This window comes from Haliotis cracherodii, unplaced genomic scaffold (genome assembly GCF_022045235.1).
Source record: "Haliotis cracherodii isolate W230 unplaced genomic scaffold, xgHalCrac1.p SCAF_9, whole genome shotgun sequence".
NCBI classification, from domain to species: domain Eukaryota; kingdom Metazoa; phylum Mollusca; class Gastropoda; order Lepetellida; family Haliotidae; genus Haliotis; species Haliotis cracherodii.
In genome coordinates, this window is record NW_027266343.1 from 59,276,258 (window position 1) to 59,294,788 (window position 18,531).

The 18,531-nt window shown below is 38.9% G+C and overlaps 2 protein-coding genes across 3 annotated transcripts in view; both read left to right on the forward strand.

Moving 5' to 3' along the window:
- Positions 1–18,531, forward strand: part of LOC139452015 (clumping factor A-like) — a 52,747-nt gene that overhangs the window by 11,209 nt on the left and 23,007 nt on the right. The window lies entirely within an intron of this gene.
- Positions 1,676–18,531, forward strand: part of LOC139453311 (thyroid hormone receptor beta-like) — a 348,228-nt gene continuing 331,372 nt past the window's right edge. Inside the window, exon 1 of one of the 2 annotated variants that reach the window (XM_071234969.1) lies at positions 1,676–1,763. The gene's annotated coding sequence lies outside the window, so the exon portion shown is untranslated. The remainder of the gene's footprint in view (positions 1,764–18,531) is intronic. The other variant, XM_071234968.1, reaches the window with a different exon arrangement.

The following is an 18,531-nucleotide window of genomic DNA, read 5'->3' on the forward strand; positions in this document are numbered from 1 at the left end:
AAATCTGTTTCATATACAGTGGCGAAACAACTGATACGCAAAACAACAGTTGTTTTTAATTGCCTTTCGTGGCAATCCATCGGTCTGTCCGCTAGAGTAACTGCCCTTTGTCAAAGGGAAGCTACTCTTACCCTAGTCTATGAGTCATGGCCACGGTCAGACGTTGTTGACAGTCGGTCTGTCCTTTCATAACGTTAAGAAGTGTAGTCAGATGTACACACAGCGACAAATCGAAACAAGGTAACAGTTCAAACATATTTCGGCCGAATCCAACCATTTTGATTTGTGGAGAAGGTTTCAAGTCACATAGGTCTACAAGCACAGATATGGCTACTGATCCCGCTTGGCTAGGCCTCGTGCCCTCGCAAAATTGTTTCAAAATTTATATCTCCAAAGTTGCCAAAACTTATAAAATGCCTTAGCTACGTCACGGTTAGACACTGATTTTCAGTATATTAGACTGTTCGTTTGATAATGATAGCAATTATCCCTGTAGTTTATCCAGATTCACGATTGTTAATTCTGACTCGATCGCCGAATGACGAGGGCGACGCCATGTTTGTTTATAAACAGTGAAAGTAGTCCTACTTAACCTTTGGTATTTGCATCTCTATCCACATATGACCCCAACGGATATCGTTTTTATCCGTTGGCTTTATCCTGCCGAGAAACCTACCCATTATATGATAAATTAGTGTATCTTCATGTTTCTGTCATAAGTCTAAAATTGCTGCATCTAAATCTTGTGAAACAAATTCTCAAATGTAAAGGAATAGCAATGCATAAAATGTAAAAGTGTCTCATATAACGCATAGTTAGCACATTTACGAGATGAGTGTAGTGTAGAATACCAGTTTTATTTAGAATTATCAAGAAGTCTTATTTTAAATAACTTGATAAAAATGTTAATATTCCCAACATCCTGGCTAATCCTTACACAAACCACACCTACATTGAAATTGGGTCAGATGTAACACATCCAACAAGCATAAGAGAAGGTGGGCAAGTTACAAAAGACAAACTTTCGTTTCTTTCAATATCATCTGTCAACAAGTGTATCCAGTGTACTCATAAATCATTTGCCAGTTGCCTGTTATACACAAAGTAACAAAACATATACATAAATGCACGTTTGTGTATGGTAATGAACAATATAATTAATTCATTTGGCGAGCTCAACACATGTGGTATGGCAGATCGGAGCAGGTTATGACAAAGCACTCAGTGAACGAGAGTTATGTAACACCCGTGTGCGCTAGCGGTCCAGGTCGCTGGCTTTGCGATAATACACGCGCAGACATGTTGTCATTCCTACATCAATGTTTAAAACTCTTACTCAGGTGTCGACTAAAGCTGTTTATGATTCGTTGGTGATGCTCTAGCTTCTGGGGTTTAATAAATCCGAATACCATGTGCTTTTGGTCATGACCTCTCCAAAGTCAACAACAGCGACCTTGACATAGTGAGAGCCCAATCGTTACGTGGAAGTCCTGTTAGCTGCCGTAAACTGGAGCAATTAAATATGCGTCAAACGTGAATTTTTCAATGCCCTTTATTCGTTTCCAGTTAAATAAAACTGAAAAAGTGATGATTTGAAACGCTATGGAGTCGTCTAGTCGACTCCTGCAATATTGACCAATCGTGTGGCATGGCTCCAGCGCAGTCCGCGGTGCATGGCGGTATGTTGAGGGAGTCAGGATATCACACAGTGTATTATCTGTTGCTCAGATCTGCAAATCTTGAGAGGCAAATCCCCCAAATCGGTGAGTTGAATTTGTCATATTTATTCACATCTACCCAAACGAGACACTGTCATACGCGCACTTGATCGCAACGCGCACCTGCCTCTCGTAACATGGGATGGCTCGCGTTGTGTGTTTGTGCGAAATACCCTGCTTTGTGAATCTGTGAATGAATGAATCGGCTTTGGCAGTACGCCTCGTGCAGATTGGCCGGCCCCAGACTCATCCTCCGTCTACTGATGCTTGGAACCCGAGGCATGACATCGAACGGCGATGGGAGCAGTTTAATTGTCATTCATGATTTTTTTCTGGGCGTCAGTCGGAAAGGCCGATGTGTTTCACGTAAACAATATCCTAACGAAGTATGGTCGTATCCATTTCGATTCTCGCACTGACTCACACCAAGCCCGCTACTGTATTAATGTCCGAGGTAAACAATCCTATCAAACTACGAATAGCAGATCTTACTGGTGTGAAGAAGCGGTCATACTGTATACTGACAGGATCTTCACATGTGAACCTCTAGAATCAGTCGATCAGCTGATCATATATACATCAGATAGAAAATTGATTTATGAACACTTTAATGAAAATCTCTTTCGTTTTAGTGCTGTGGTTGTCTTAGTTGGGACAGAGCCGAAAATTCTAGGTTGGAACATTATTACTTCAGTTAGCAAGCCATAATTTCAGGACATTTTCAATAAATGCACACTGTTAGGAAATGAGTGAGCTAAAAATAACCAGCTGGGCCAGTGATCTTAAACCATTTCCTGTTGGCTTGCCTTGTAGACTTTCTGTGATTTCATCAGAAGCAATTAGTTGAGAACTGGAAAGGCCTGTGTGTCAGCGAATCTCTAGATAACTATGTGAGGGTAATTATTTGTGATTATATACAGCAATGGACATATTAGAACTGAGAGTAGTTTCAATGAACTGTCAGAATTGTGTGAACTGGATCTAGGGCGAAATCATGTCATAGCTATGACATTTGAACATAGGACATGAAACAAGACATCTTGAACTGAACTAAATGTCAGGCTAAAGTGTAGTGTCACAGAATTTGTGAATTTCTGTTTTTCAATTTCATTCATTTTTTGGTGAAAGTGTTTATTGATAACCGCAATTTGAGTACACATTAGCAGTACGAGAAATTTATGGGTGTCTGGTATTCTTATGGTTTTCAGCTAGGGTATTTGAATCTCAGTAACATGATAGCACTGTTTGAAATTAAGGAGTCTCTATACGTCTTTTCTCTCTTCTAGTCTACGGTATTTAAATCTAGGGCCCCTAAGTCTTTAATTTAATTTTTAACATTAGGATTATGTCAACCCCACTAAAAATAATTCAGGTATTGTGGGTCCTCTATATGTGCCATATTTCTGTGATGAATAGCCCAGTTAGATATTTCTTTCTGACTCTCTATACCCCTGGAGTTTAATCACAAAGATAATAATAGGGAGAATTCCGTACATAAAAACTACCGGGCATTTATTTGTGGTAATACAGTATACTGTACTCCGTACTGTGAGATGCAGACCATGTTGGAGACATGATCAATTACCGATGATGTTAGATAGAGAGTTGTCACTACTATAGACATATGAGGAAGGGTATGGAATAATTGCTGAGAGGAAGTTGTTGTTAAGAAACTCATTTAATGTCAAGTCTTTGAAAGGCATTTAGAAGTGATACACATGAGACTGAATTAATGATTGTTAACTTTTTTATTAGAGAAACAACATTTGGGAGTACATGATTACTCCTTCATTAGGTGATTGAGTAGTTATTATATACTCAAAAACATTGTGTTCCTCGTAATGATGAAGTTGACATCTATAGATTCTCTTCCTCATTGAATGTCTTTTTCATATGTGTGTATACTTAATGCCATAGAGAACTCAGAAATAGGATGAAGTTTCATGGAAAGTGTCATTTATGGATAAATTGAGATGAGTGATTCTTGAAGCTTATATTGAAAGTAGGACCATTTTATGAAAACAGCTGATTCACTACTAACAGAAAACAAGGTCAAGGGTTGCAAAAAAATGTGACTTGGAAGGAAGTTAATTGTTTAAAAAATACAAGTGTTTTTATAATCAATCCTGTCTAGTGCTTTGGCTTCAAAGGCGTGAACCAGTTGTTGATATGAAGTAAGTATCTACACTCTGTATTGATTGACGAGGGGGTTTTGTGTGGAAGGTCGCCCTTGTTGCTGAATTGAAACAAAAACATTCCCTTTGTGTTATTGCTTGGGGCTGTTTTTATCAGGACATGACCGAGATTAAGAGTGGATAATTTGGGCCTTGATCTCTGCAATGTTGGGTTTATTGGTTTAATTTTTGTGGCTGTTGTTCAAGATTGCAGGGGTTGGCTAACAAGGAAAGTGATACCTGTATGTCAGTGATGGGACGATAGTTTCGTATGTAACGTCTGTAGGCATGGAACAGCAACAGAAAGTCTGAATGCCTGACTGAAACGTTTTGGCTGCCGAAGGGCCTGATATAAGTTTATTCACACATAGGATATTGAGTTGAAGACTGTATTTCAACTTACAAACATGATCTATATTTTAAGATAGTAGTGGGATGATACACTGATGCATTGGTGAATCACAATCTTTTACTTCTCGAAACATATATCGATTACAGTTACACACTAAGTAAAAAATATTGATTCTTACCTTAAACGTTTGCTTTAATAAATGTTACACCAAACACTAATTGGTTGTGAAATTTAGTGGTGAAAATGAAAAATATTTTAATCGACTGCACCATACCTGAGACTGTCAACTGTAGTGCAAGGTATTTGGCCATCCTGTCTATTGAAAAGGTAAGAGCACAACCAAGTATTGTGTTTTTACTTTTCAAAAGTGAAGAAATTGTTGTATTATATTTCTTGGTTAAATAATACGTAAAAATAATATACAAAGCTGTTGAGGATGTGTTCTGTTCCTTAAGGGGAGTTGTTATTTTATGAAACACACAGTTCAGTCACTAGGAGTGAGCGAGTGATTGAGTGTGGTTTTACGTCGCTTTTAGCAATATTCCAGCATTATCATGTCAGGGGACACCAGAAATGGGCTTCACACATTGTACACACGTAGGGAATCGAACCCGGGTCTTTGGCGTGATGAGCGAACGCTTTAACCACTAGGCTACCCGATAACCCCTACATTACTGGAAACACAGCATTGACAATTATATTTCTAGTAGTATGGGATTATAGGGTGGTAGCCTTGTGGTTAAGTACACTCTTGGTTGAACTCTCCCCTACCTAAGTTTCAAATGGCCCAAGTGGAACCCCCGTTTTAAATCCCCCCTCTCCCGTACAGAATTAACTTTATTTTACCATGTACCACTGTTTACATTACTTATTTCAAACACACTGTTAGTCTAGTCTAAGCTATGCTACTTTATTATAGGACAGACTACAATCATGAGCTGTATACATGTACATAGTTGCAATGTGCAACACAGTATACATGTCCGACAATCCACTACTTGTTTGACATGACATAGTGGTTGGCTGTGCAATAATCATATACAATGTAGCTGATAGTGTAACACTAGTGGAAGTGTTTCCTTACAAGCCAGCTGCTAACAACATTAATGAGCATGACATGGAATGTAGGAATATTGTGGTAACACATTTATCACATGGGTTAGTCCAGGGATGTGACAGTGTTGAGTGAGTGTGGGGGTTGAAATCTATACTTGAAGTGTAGCGGGGTTGTAATCAACTGGGTTTTTTAGCTATCAGTGATATTCCTTCTATTTCACAACGGTCTATAAATAAAAACACATTTTACGAAGCATTAGTAAAGACAGTTGGACACCCAATCAGATAACACATTGTAAGTTGTAACCAACTGATAGACCCATGAAGATCCGGGGTAGAATAGGTCTTCAGCAGCCCATGCTTGCCGTAAAAGGCAACAATGCTTGTCGTAAGAGGCGACTAACTGGATCAGGTGGTCAAGCTCGCTGACTTGGTTGATGCATGTTATCATTTCCAAATTGCATGGATCGATGCTTATGATATCAATCACTGGATTGTCTGGTCCAGGCTTGATTATTTACAGCAGCTGTGATATAGCTGGAATATTGGTGAGTGCAGCGTTAAACAACAAACACAAACAAACAAACAAATTATCTTTTGATTCATCTCGTGAACATGGGTATACTGGGGAACCTATCTGTCCAGGAATCTGCTATAGAAATACTGATAATGGATTCTTATGATTATGTTAATTATTATTAATTTTTTTATATTATATTTCATTTGTTTTCATTTCATTATGTATGTATGGAACTGAATGTCTTGTATTAACTTTGTTTGTGTAACTATACACATGTATGGCAGTGTCTAAACATTTGCTGTTGGTGGTTAGGTTTCTTAATTGAATTAGTAAATTTGCTGATTCCTTTTTTCAACAAATATGAGACAAAATTTGCTTCAGAGAAATTACAGGAGTACTGGAAGTTTCATTTCTGAAGCCATGTTAGTTTTAATCCATTTAGCATGTTTAGACAAACAAAAGACTCTTGTAATTGGTGTGCCTAGATTTGCTGGTAACGAACTCCACTTGTCAGTGTTAAAAGGCTGTCTTAGTCAATTGACTTGCGATCCTCAGGGATCATGTCTCCTCAATGATGAGTGGCTTCTTGGATACAAATCTGTGCATATTTTATGATGAGGGACCGTATCAAAACACAATATTCTTTATATTTTCTTATCCAATATCTGATGTGTTTCTGCCTGTTTAGTTATTCATAGGATGCACATTTACATGAGGCAGAGATATCTGTGTTGTAGTATTGTGTGATGGGATGTTTTTAGATTTGAAGGCAGATCTAGATATGACTTGTTTTGTGACAGTCCCTTGCAGCAATAGGGGAATTCTGATTGAAAACCACTGTCCTCCAGCTGGGCTGCCCATGAATGGGGTGTCAAGCGTTGGTGCGCGCATATTTCACATAGATCAGATATCATCCAATGGCAAAGGTCAGTTTGGCCTAATTAGTCCGGAGAACTCCTAACTACCTCTGGGGCAGAAGTCGATGGTGTCAAAGTCAGGGACTGATTGTTAAGTGATGTATTGTGAAGGTATTGGTGATTCCGGGGCATGACAGTATTTATGGTGTACTGTTGGTCACAATGTCATTGAGTGACTTGGTTCTTTCCCCATCAGGGCTGTTGGCAACCCATTCTACTCACCACAACACGATGGGGACCCCACTTAGGCAAAGCACACGTTGGTCAGACTACTGAACTGAAGGGGTTTATCGTGACCTGCTCAGTGACCAATATATCGGGCCCCAAAGGTGCAGCAACTGTCAGTAACAATTCCCAAACTGGAATTAAACATTTCCAATTCATGCTAATATAATCAATTTAGGAAAAGTTTAACTTTAAACATAATAATGATGTTTTTACAAATATTTCTGCAAGGGCACTTAGTTTAGAATAGATTCCCAGATAATCCCTGAATTGGATCGAATGGACATGCTCGATGACTTGGTTGAATAGATTCCCAGATAATCCGTGAATGTGATCCAGTGGACGCGCTTGGTGACTTAGTTTAGAATAGATTCCCAGATAATCCCTGAATTGGATCGAGTGGATTCGCTAGGTGACTTGGCTTAGAATACATTCCCAGATAATCCGTGAATTTTATCTGGCGGACCTGCTCGGTGACTTAGTTTAGAATAGATTCCCAGATAATCCCTGAATTGGATTGAGTGGACGCGCTCGGTGACTTGGCTTAGAATAGATACCCAGATAATCTCAGAATTGGATTGAGTGGACGCGCTTGGTGCTTTAGTTTAGAATAGATTCCCAGACAATACCTGAATTGGATTGAGTGGACCTGCTTGGTGACTTAGTTTAGAATAGATTCCCAGACAATCCCTGAATTGGATCGAGTGGACGCCCTTGGTGACTTGGCTTAGAATAGATTCCCAGACAATCCCTGAATTGGATCGAGTGGACGCGCTCGGTGACTTGGCTTAGAATAGATTCCCAGATAATCCCTGAATTGGATTCAGTGGACATGCTCGGTGACTTGGCTTAGAATAGATTCCCAGACAATCCCTGAATTGGATCCAGTGCACCTGCTCGTTGACTGCATGTCATCATACCCCAAATGGTGTGAGACTTGCTCATGCTGTCAACCACTGGTATCTGTGTCACAGACTCTCTGACTATACAAGCAGTCTGCCATGATACAGTCAGAACAATGCAGCCTGCAGCATAGCACAACAAACAGACTTTGCCTGATAGGGTATTGACTTGCTTTGGGCGTCAGGCTGACGGTTTCAGTCATGTACTGTACATTTGCTGATAGCACTGGTGCACTGTGATATTGAACCCAACAATGCTATACAGACTGATTCATTATAGGTTAGACCCGTGAAGACCCGGGGTAGAATTGGTCTTCAGCAACCCATGCTTTACTGTAAAAGGCAACTATGCGTGTCGTAAGAGGCGATTAACGGGATCGGGTGGTCAGGCTCACTGACTTTGTTGATGCATGTCATCGATCCCAATAGAGTGGATCGATGCTCATGATGTCAATCACTGGACTGTATTGTCAGACAGATCTCTGTCATATGGCTGGAATATAGCTGAGTGCGGCGTTAAACCATAAACAAACAGACAAACATTATAGCTTACTTAGGGTCTTACAGAACTGCTGATCTTAAAATTGCGGAAAATTGTGACAAGCTGCTTTCTCCTCAAATGTTCTCTGTAAAAAAACTGGATCGTGTTTTCTGTGCGTTCTGAACCACCAATGTCGTCTGAGAGCATGCCCATGTTTTGCCAATCACCACATGTCTTGAACCCAGTTACTTGTGGGTGTTTCAATAATTATGTATTGCTACTTGTATATTTCTTTTCCAACAAAATTGCACTGCACTGCACTTATTTTTGTAAAGAAATCTGGTATATTCATGTTTTCAAAATGTAGTTATACTTATGGTTATGTAATTAAGTCACCAATTATAACAATAAGCTCATCAAATTAACTCATAATTTCTTTTTACCATTTCTTTAGCATATCAAAGTTTTCTTGATAAATATTTCTTTTAACACTAGGAGTGAAGTCAAGATGTTTCTTATGCAAACACTACAGAAAAACCATTGTTTTCAGGCCTTGTGGCTTAATACACATGCATTTAATTGTCTTTGTCTCAAAAAGAAAGTGCAAAATCAAGCGGACGTGACGTCATTATATCATGTGTGTCATAACTTGTCTCGACACAGGGAATGATTGCCACACAGTGCACCTAGAACCAGATGTATTCAGAAAATTATAGTTGTAACATGCGCTATCAGTATATTACAGTATTATGTCAATGTCCCCATTGGTATGATGATAAGATGAGATAATATTTATTGCAGAAACATTCCATTACGGGACAGATGCAATTTGGAAAAAAAAAATGATGTTAATTAATCCACACTTTCTATGTGTCCGAAACATGTTGCATGTATAGTGATACGATTATGAATCTTTTTTGTCCCTCGATTACTGTTCTCGACAGTGATGTTTTTAGGTGGGATGGGTGTCATTACTAATATGAGCAGCTATGAGATCACACATGCAAGCAAAGAAAGAACACATTACCCTGTTCGAGAGGAAGCCATGCATGGCTTACATCACAAGGGTTAATGTTTCGTTAACAGATGGGACATTAAGGCGACTTTTTCAGATTTCACATTAGAATTGCTTGACTGAACGGCAGTCTGATCAGATGGCCATGCATGCATTGTTGAAGAGAATCAAAACCATTATCTTTAACATTGATTAATATAAAAGCACTTTCTCTATAAGCTTGTATCATCTAGAAGCAAGCATTATGGCAGTTAATGCTTGGACCTGATGTTAGAGTAGACCTATACATTCTGCTGATTGGTCACACCAGCCTTTCCTGAATAAGGCTTTAACAGTATTATACTACTCAAAAGGAGTTAAGAACACCTGATTATTTCATATAACAATAGTTAATCTATCATGGCCATTACCCAATTACAGACCAATAAATGTCATAGGAAGAATTTGCTATTCCTTAACTTCTTTTGAGTAGTATATGACATTTATTTCTGTATCGATCCAAGACCCTACATTTGCTACAGTATAATTATTTTGCTGGTATTCTTTTCAGTGGGGTTGAAAATGTACAATGATGCATTATGATTCTGCACTACCCGTGAACATCCAGCTGTTCAGCAACCCAGGCTTGTCATAAAAGGCAACTATGCATGTCGTTAGAGGTGACTAATTGGATCGGGTGGTCAGGCTTGCTTACTTGATTGATGCATGTCATTGTATCCCAATTGCTTGGATCGATGCTCATAATGTCAGTCACTGGATTGTCTGGACCAGACTCGATTATTTACCGACCTCTGTCATATAGCTGGAATATTGCTGAGTGCAGCATTAAACAACAAACTAAGCAAACAATCTTAAAGGGCAAGTTCACACGGAAATGAACCTTTTTTTCTTGTACTTTTTTCACATTAAAAGTGTTAACATAGAAGTGTCATAGACAAAAATATAAAAACATCATATTTAATTAACATATTTTTTGCACTAAAACGATTTATATTTTTCACATTTACCAAGTGTTCTATTTCCATAACAAAAACACCATGGCTTATGTCCCTTGCAATATGACGTCATTGGTGCCAATTGATAAACATTATGACGTCATCATGCTTTGTTAGAGCCGCTTCACGTGGTGTAGGTACAGTTTTGTGATTCTAGCATCTCAGATGCCAGCCAGAATTGTGTTATGCTGAGTCACCACTGTGCCGGAGTGTGTCGTAGACCATGTTGTTTTACCGCAAACTGGTCCTTGATATCTTTTGCGTTGAGAATAGACAGGGACCCAGTTGAATTGGCACCAATTACGTCATAATCTAAGGGGGATAACTCAGGCCTATTTCGCTCGTAAAACGAAGGCCTCATAACGGCATATCACTTTCACACTATTGTGAGCTTCCTACTTTCACTGTGAAAAAAAATGAGTGTATATTTTCAAACACAGATACTAACTAATTCTAAAATTGCGTTTTGTTTAGAAAAAGAAAGAAAGTGATTTTTGCGTGTACACTTCCCCTTTAAGCCTGCTCAGAAATTTATGTTCAAGAATCTTCCACGTGATTTGATGTGAATATGCGTGTCTTGATAGTATCATACGTGACCTATGTATCGTGATCTGTGTCGTAGGGTGACCTATGTATCGTGATACGTATCATATCGTAACCTATGTATTGTGATCTGTGTTGTAGGGTGACCTGTGTATCGTGATACGTATCATATCGTGACCTATGTATCGTGATACGTATCATATCGTGACCTATGTATCATGATATGTGTTGTAGGGTGACCTATGTATCGTGATACGTATCATATCGTGACCTATGTATCATGATATGTGTTGTAGGGTGACCTATGTATCGTGATACGTATCATATCGTGACCTATGTATCATGATATGTGTTGTAGGGTGACCTGTGTATCGTGATACGTATCATATCGTGACCTATGTATCATGATATGTGTTGTAGGGTGACCTGTGTATCGTGATACGTATCATATCGTGACCTATGTATCATGATATGTGTTGTAGGGTGACCTTGCTGTATTGCTTCACCTCTAGAGTATATATAAAAATATAAACTACAAATGAGAGAGCCCTCATAATCTTTTCATTGCTACACATTTCATCATAAATAAATTACATGGAGATCCATGGCAGTGGTATCATTTGATCGGCCTTTCAAGTCATTATTGTTGATGTATATATTTATGAGAATTGATTGAAATATGTTTTTGCTAAAAAATGATTTTTATATTGTCTGCATATTGTTTTTAAAAAAAGTTTTTAGCTCCCTAAATGCAAAAAATGTAAGGTCAGTTCTTATATATAGGATGTCCCCCCCCCCCCCCCCCCAAGACTGGTCACCCGTGTTACTTGTGGAGTGTAGGATGTGTCTGTCGATTGCCAGGAACTCCTTGTGGTTCAAACCCCAAATATCCCTGGTCCACCAGCACCACAGTTATGCTGTTGTATATTACACTAATGGTATACATGTGATTTACTGCATCCCCGTCCCACGTGCTGACTCTCCTCCCACTCAGTGCGACGTGACTGACCTACTGTCAAAGAGGCGTTGAACATGACTAACGCAGGAAGAACCCAACGTGCTGGCATTAACTTAATAGCCATTGGATTGCAACTATCATTATGAACTGCAGGACACAAGTTGGTGTGAATGGATCAGTGATCGACGTTGTGAGCATCAGTAATACTTGGTAGGTACATGACACTGATGAGGCTGAAACAGGTTACTCTACCAACCCATTGTTTCACATGTGGCCCCTACCTGTGAACGGGATAAGGTGGTCAGACTCACTGACTTTGTTGATGCATGTCATCGATCCCGATTGCGTAGACAGATGCTCATGATGTCAATCACTGGATTGTCTGGTCCAGACTCAATTATTTGTATCTTCAGTCCATCTTTATATGTTCAGTCCAACACAAGTATTTTATTTTTGGCTTGATGAACATAAGTTTAATCTTTCATACGCTGTCCTAGATTGTGTTAAACCATAACCCTACACAAGTGACAATGTCTGTTGGTTCTCCCATGTATCCTTCTGTCTCATAGATTTGGTCTTCAGCTTGTCGTTAGAGGCAACTAACTGGATTTGGTGGCCAGGCTTGCTGACTTGGTTGATGCGTGTCGTCGTATCCCAATTGCGTGGATCGATTCTCATGATATCGATCACTGAATTGTCTGGTCTACAATTGATTATTTACAGATCACCATCATATAGTTGGAATATCCTGAGTGCAGAGTTAAACAACAAACGAAAACAACAAAGAAGCAAACAAATCATAGGTTATATAGGTTATGTTGATTAAGAATATTGTTCTTTTGTGTACAGTTGCTAATTCCTGTGGTTAAACCTGACCTTTCCACAGCTTAGTGTCGACATGCACAGAGTCACCATGGACCCAGAATACAAGCTATATATTGATCAGCAGCGTGAATCTCGGTTTATGTGCGGCAAACCAGTGATCAATAGTCTCAGCATCAGTGACACTGGGTACAGCAGCACTAATGTTCCAGCAGATGTGCTGTGAAGTGGAATTGAACCCAACTCACTCACTACCCCGGCGTTGGTGGTAGCTATGTCGATGTACCCAGCTAGGCCCAAGGGGGTTCCGGGTTGGGGTTGGGCCCCAGCGACTTGTGTTGTTCATAAGAGGCGACTGGCGGGATCGGCTTGCTGACTTGGTTGATGCATGTCATCATATCATAATTGTGTAGATCAATGTTCATGTCAATCACTGAATTGTCTGGTCCAGACTCGATTACTTACAGACTCTGTCATGTAGCTGGAATATTGCTGAGAGCGTTGTTAAACAGCAAACACACACACATAAACAACCCAAACAACAAGAGCGAAACAACCAAGAAAGCAATGACTCCTCCGCACTGCGACAAGTGAACTCTTTCAACTGCTTGTAGGAAATATGATTGGTCTTTCTGAGATGAACCGTAATGTTAGAATATTTTTGATTAATCTTCTTTTATATTTATTGTCAGTTTCCTTAATCTCACTTTACTTATCTGCCATTTACAAAATCTCTATCAGACCAACTTAGACAATTGATAGATCAAAGTCCTTTGTATGACAGGTTTGATGAATGTTCTTCACTTGGAGAAAAACTACAGTTTTGGGCCTTTTTAATACAGCAAGATGAATATGCGCTTGTACGTTATCCTCTGAAACAGCCGATTGTGACACTTTATGGAAATTGTGATGAGTCAAATGAATTATGATTTAGAACAGTCATTTTGAAAATTGAACTATCAGTGTTTTGAGACATAGTGTCTCCATGTGCTTTATTGATACACAACATGATAAATATCAACACAAACAGAACCGCCCTCCTGTCACTTGTATAGTAATATAACCAGCCTTTCAGAAACTGCCAGTGAGTGAGTGAGTGAGCAGCAGGATCACGTTGCGGACTCCAGGAATGGGCGTCACACATTGTACCCATGTGGGAAACTAAAACTGGGCCTTCAGTGTGATGAGCTTTAACCACTAGGCTACCCCACCACTTCTCACAGATGTCTGAAGTTACAGATTTCAGGGTCCCAAGATCAACAGTTCAGCAGCAAACTTCAGTGACCGGGGCCTCCTTTATTTCTACCACAGAATGTAATGGACAGACACCTAGAAAATACATGTAGACTTACTTTCATCGTCTTTTATTTTGAAATACCATTAAAGTATTCCTGAAGACACATAGCACTGATGGAAGACAGAAAAGGATGCTGTATACGACTCAACAGAAGTTAACTTTCATATTAATGCAGCAAGCATTGTGGTAATTAATGCTTTGACCTGCTGTTATTAAGTAAGCCTGTACAGTCTGGGAGTTGGTTACCGCCAGCATTTTCCTGAACACGGACTTGTTAGTATTACACTACTAAAAGAAGTTAAGGAACATCCGATTCTTTCATATTACTATAGGGGCTGTCGGGTATATGTAAGCATTTCAATTGTTTTTATGTGTCGATCGTCACGCCGAAGACCCGGGTTCGATTCCCGACATGGGTACAATGTGTGAAGCCCATTTCTGGTGTCCCCTGTCATGATATTGCTAGAATTTTGCTAAAAGCGACGTAAACCATACTCACTCACTCACTCACTCATATTACTTTAGTTAATCTGTCATGGCATGACAGATTAACTTTAGAAATATGATAGACTCATGACAGATTAACTTTAGAAATATGATAGACTCATGACAGATTAACTTTAGAAAGATGATAGACTCATGACAGATTAACTTAAGAAATATGATAGACTCATGACAAATTAACTTAAGAATTATGGTAGAATCATGACATATGAAAGAATCAGGTGTTTTACTTTTGAGTAGTATATATTATGCAACTCAGAGTGTGATAGGGATACAGAGATACAAAAGAACGGCGTGGCTCTTATACATAATATTCATATTAACTAGACATGAAGCTGAAAATATGACATGACAATAATGAGTATGAGTCGTAGGATGTCGCCAATGTGTCTGTCACATTGGATTGTATAGAAACTCACAATATCCTTGTCATATCCTGTATAGAGTGAAATGTTTCACTACACGTTCACAAGCGTATGATGTTGTTATAGATATGGCTTGTTATGCTTTGTCACATGTTTAGTATCATTAACTGGAATATTAGTAATTTATGATATTTTTGTTCAGTTATGCGCATATTCCACATGATTAACATAATAATGTTGTTTTAAATATGTGTATTTTAATGTGTTATTCCTGTGGTGATTTGACTCATTAAGTGCAGCTGCACTGAATTCTAGGTATTATCTACTCTGGAAACAAACAGGTTTTGCTCTTTTTTTTATTACTAAATTGCCTTACTGGAAAATATCTGAATGACTAATTGTCTGATCACTTTTTATGACATGTCCTGGCAGTTACAAAATAGATCCTGTTTGTGTGCTCTTTCGCATGTTCTGTTTACTAACAGATTGACATGTCGGAGTGCCCGATTAATATGAATTTAAATTTAACACTGATAACTCGACCTGCCCTAATGAGTCATAAATATTTCTATATGACAGATGGAAGGTAGATAAATATTTAATTACCGGTACAAAAAGTAATGATTTTCTGAATTCACTTCTGACTCGACCAAAGCATGACAAAGTGCTTCAGTGTGACAGGATTGAGGCATGCATGATTTCACATTTGAATTGATACACCTTGTCAAATACCTTTTCACGAATACATAATTTTGTTAATGGTGAAATCAGGGCTCGATTTAAGAAACTTGATTTAACTTTCACCAGGTCCATGGAGATAGGAAAAGTGTGAGGCACCAGACAAACCCAGGTTGTACTCTGGTGCCATAAATGTATCCAAGGTGAAACAGATGCAGGAATTAGTCTAAATAAGTCACAGTTAGATCTCTGTTCAAGTGTGTCATGTCATGACTGACATGTCATGAATTAGTGATGTAGTATGCTACATAAAGCTTCCAGGTATTGAGAGTGTTCACAGACCGTTGTTGTGTGGGCAAGTCAGAGTTACTTGGACACAAATTTACTGCAGACATAGATATTAGGTTGCATTTTTCAGTTATGGGTCTGCAAGTGATTAACAGTTTACATGTTTACATTGCAAGGTGATTGTCATATTTCTCCTAATAAATGTCCATTCTAGATTTTCACTAGAACAATAAACCCAATAATCCAATAATCCTCTTTAAGATGAATGTCATGTTTTGTGAGATGCCAGGATCACGTGTATTAACCCTAACTCCCGTGACTGACCACAGATACGTGAATCAGGAGAATATAATCTTGATGCTCAGGTAAATACCGCTCTACATCACGTTTTGTGAGATGCCAGGATGATGTGTATTAACCCTAACTCCCGTGACTGACCACAGATACGTGAATCAGGAGAATATAATCTTGATGCTCAGGTAAATACCGTTCTACGTCACATGTTTTGTGAGATGCCAGGATGATGTGTATTAACCCTAACTCCCGTGACTGACCACAGATACGTGAATCAGGAGAATATAATCTTGATGCTCAGGTAAATACCGCTCTACATCATGTTTTGTGAGATGCCAGGATGATGTGTATTAACCCTAACTCCCGTGACTGACCACAGATACGTGAATCAGGAGAATATAATCTTGATGCTCAGGTAAATACCGCTCTACATCACATGTTTTGTGAGATGCCAGGATGACGTGTATTAACCCTAACTCCCGTGACTGACCACAGATACGTGAATCAGGAGAATATAATCTTGATGCTCAGGTAAATACCGCTCTACGTCAGATGTTTTTTCTCCAGGAAACGATAGACATTAACATGCCAATTGGAAATGCTCTTTTTTAGTGAGTGAGTGAGTATGGTTTTATTCCGCTTTTATCAATATTCCAGCCATATCATGGCAGGGGGCACCAGAACTATGCTTCTCACATTGTGCCCGATTGAACCGGGGCCTTCAGTGTTATGAGCGAATGCTTTAACAAATACGCTAAGACTTACCCCCCCTCTTGCTGAGGGCGACTTTACACAACTTACAAATGAGCCTTTACAAAGGTTGAACACTGAAAAGGCAAAAACACTGTGTTGCAATATATTACGAGCTGAGCTGTTTGACAGTGATTGACACTAATTGTACATGCAAATCCTATTTTCTACATACTAAAGTAAGTATTACAGTGGCAGTGGCAGTTACCTTCAACGTAGGAGAAAACTCCACTTCCGTATTTCCACCATTTTGTCAATCAATTTGGAAGGGAAACATTATTTGTGAAGTAATTTATGTGTGGAGTTCAGGTTCAACGATACTACTAGTAACAAAACTTGTTAGTTGTTACTGGTTTTTTACCCAATATACCAACCCCAATATATCAACCCAAATATACCAAAACAGAAAACTTATTGCAATACGTATTGTTTGGAAAGCGTACTGGAGTATACCATGTGCTGGTAATACTGTGGGCTGTAGAATAAAACCTAAATAAGTTTGAATAAAGTGAGTCATCAAGGTAGATAATCCAGTTAAGACACATTCCTCCAACCTGAAGTATATATGAGTTTCTCCTTTGAACATGTAATAATTTAAGTTTCATTTTACAGAATACAACAGGAAATAGAGAAGTATATTTGAGTAAAAAATCAAACCTGTGCATTTCAACGTCACGGTGACACTAAGCATGCTAGTAAAAGTCTGCGTTCTTTAATTTAAGTATTATATATGTATTTATGTGGTGTATTTTACCGTAATTGCCCCATAATAACAGTTATTTGTGACGGCCTGTTTGCCGTTTCTGTGTGGTGCATAAATAATCTTCTATGACAGTGCATGTTATTAAAATAGAGACACACCTTGGCCTGTAATTGAAATACTGCAGCAAAGCTTTGAAAAAGGTGACACCCAAAGGAATTCGTGATTATCGTACCTACTTAGTACCTCAACCTATGTGATTACGAAGCCGTTTCACAATCCTACATTATGATGTATGCGTGTCCTTTACTACTGTACCCAAAATTCAATATGATGCTGGGTTTGAATCACGGAGGACGATATGTTTCGCTCTCTCTCTTTGTGTCTTCTCATCATCCGACAAAGTTACATCTTTTCTATGGTTGGCTGCCTTGGCAAAATAGGACATTTCTCACCCCATGGCTCTTGTAAAAGGCTGCGACAAGATGCCGCAGTTATGTGTAAACTTGTGTGAAGGGGAGACCCACTTTGGAACCTCTGGTGAGTGTACAGCAGTCCCAGGGACCTACTGTGTACCATGTACCCTTTAATACGGCCGAGGAGGACAGTCGCTCAAAACTTCCTCTTGCATCTATTCTGTAGCATTGTACACAGCTGGGTATTTTCGGTGATGGGGGATTAATGGGACAAGTTTTCAATGATGAGAAAACTTCTAATCCTTGTATGAAAGCAATACAGAATGTAGAATCGACTCCATGTGACGTCCCTGAATAGTGAAATTCTGAGAAATAAGATCAGCATGTAGTTGCTAGGGTTATGGTTTTTATGTAGAATGTAAATGGAATCTTCGTAAGGTCATATTTGGTTGAAATAGCGCCAGGGTGACAAGGTGCTGAAAGAGAGTTACCCCCCTTATACTTCACAAAGATTTTCTTAAATTGGTTATTTGTTTTCAAATGTGAAATTTGTCTTTTTAT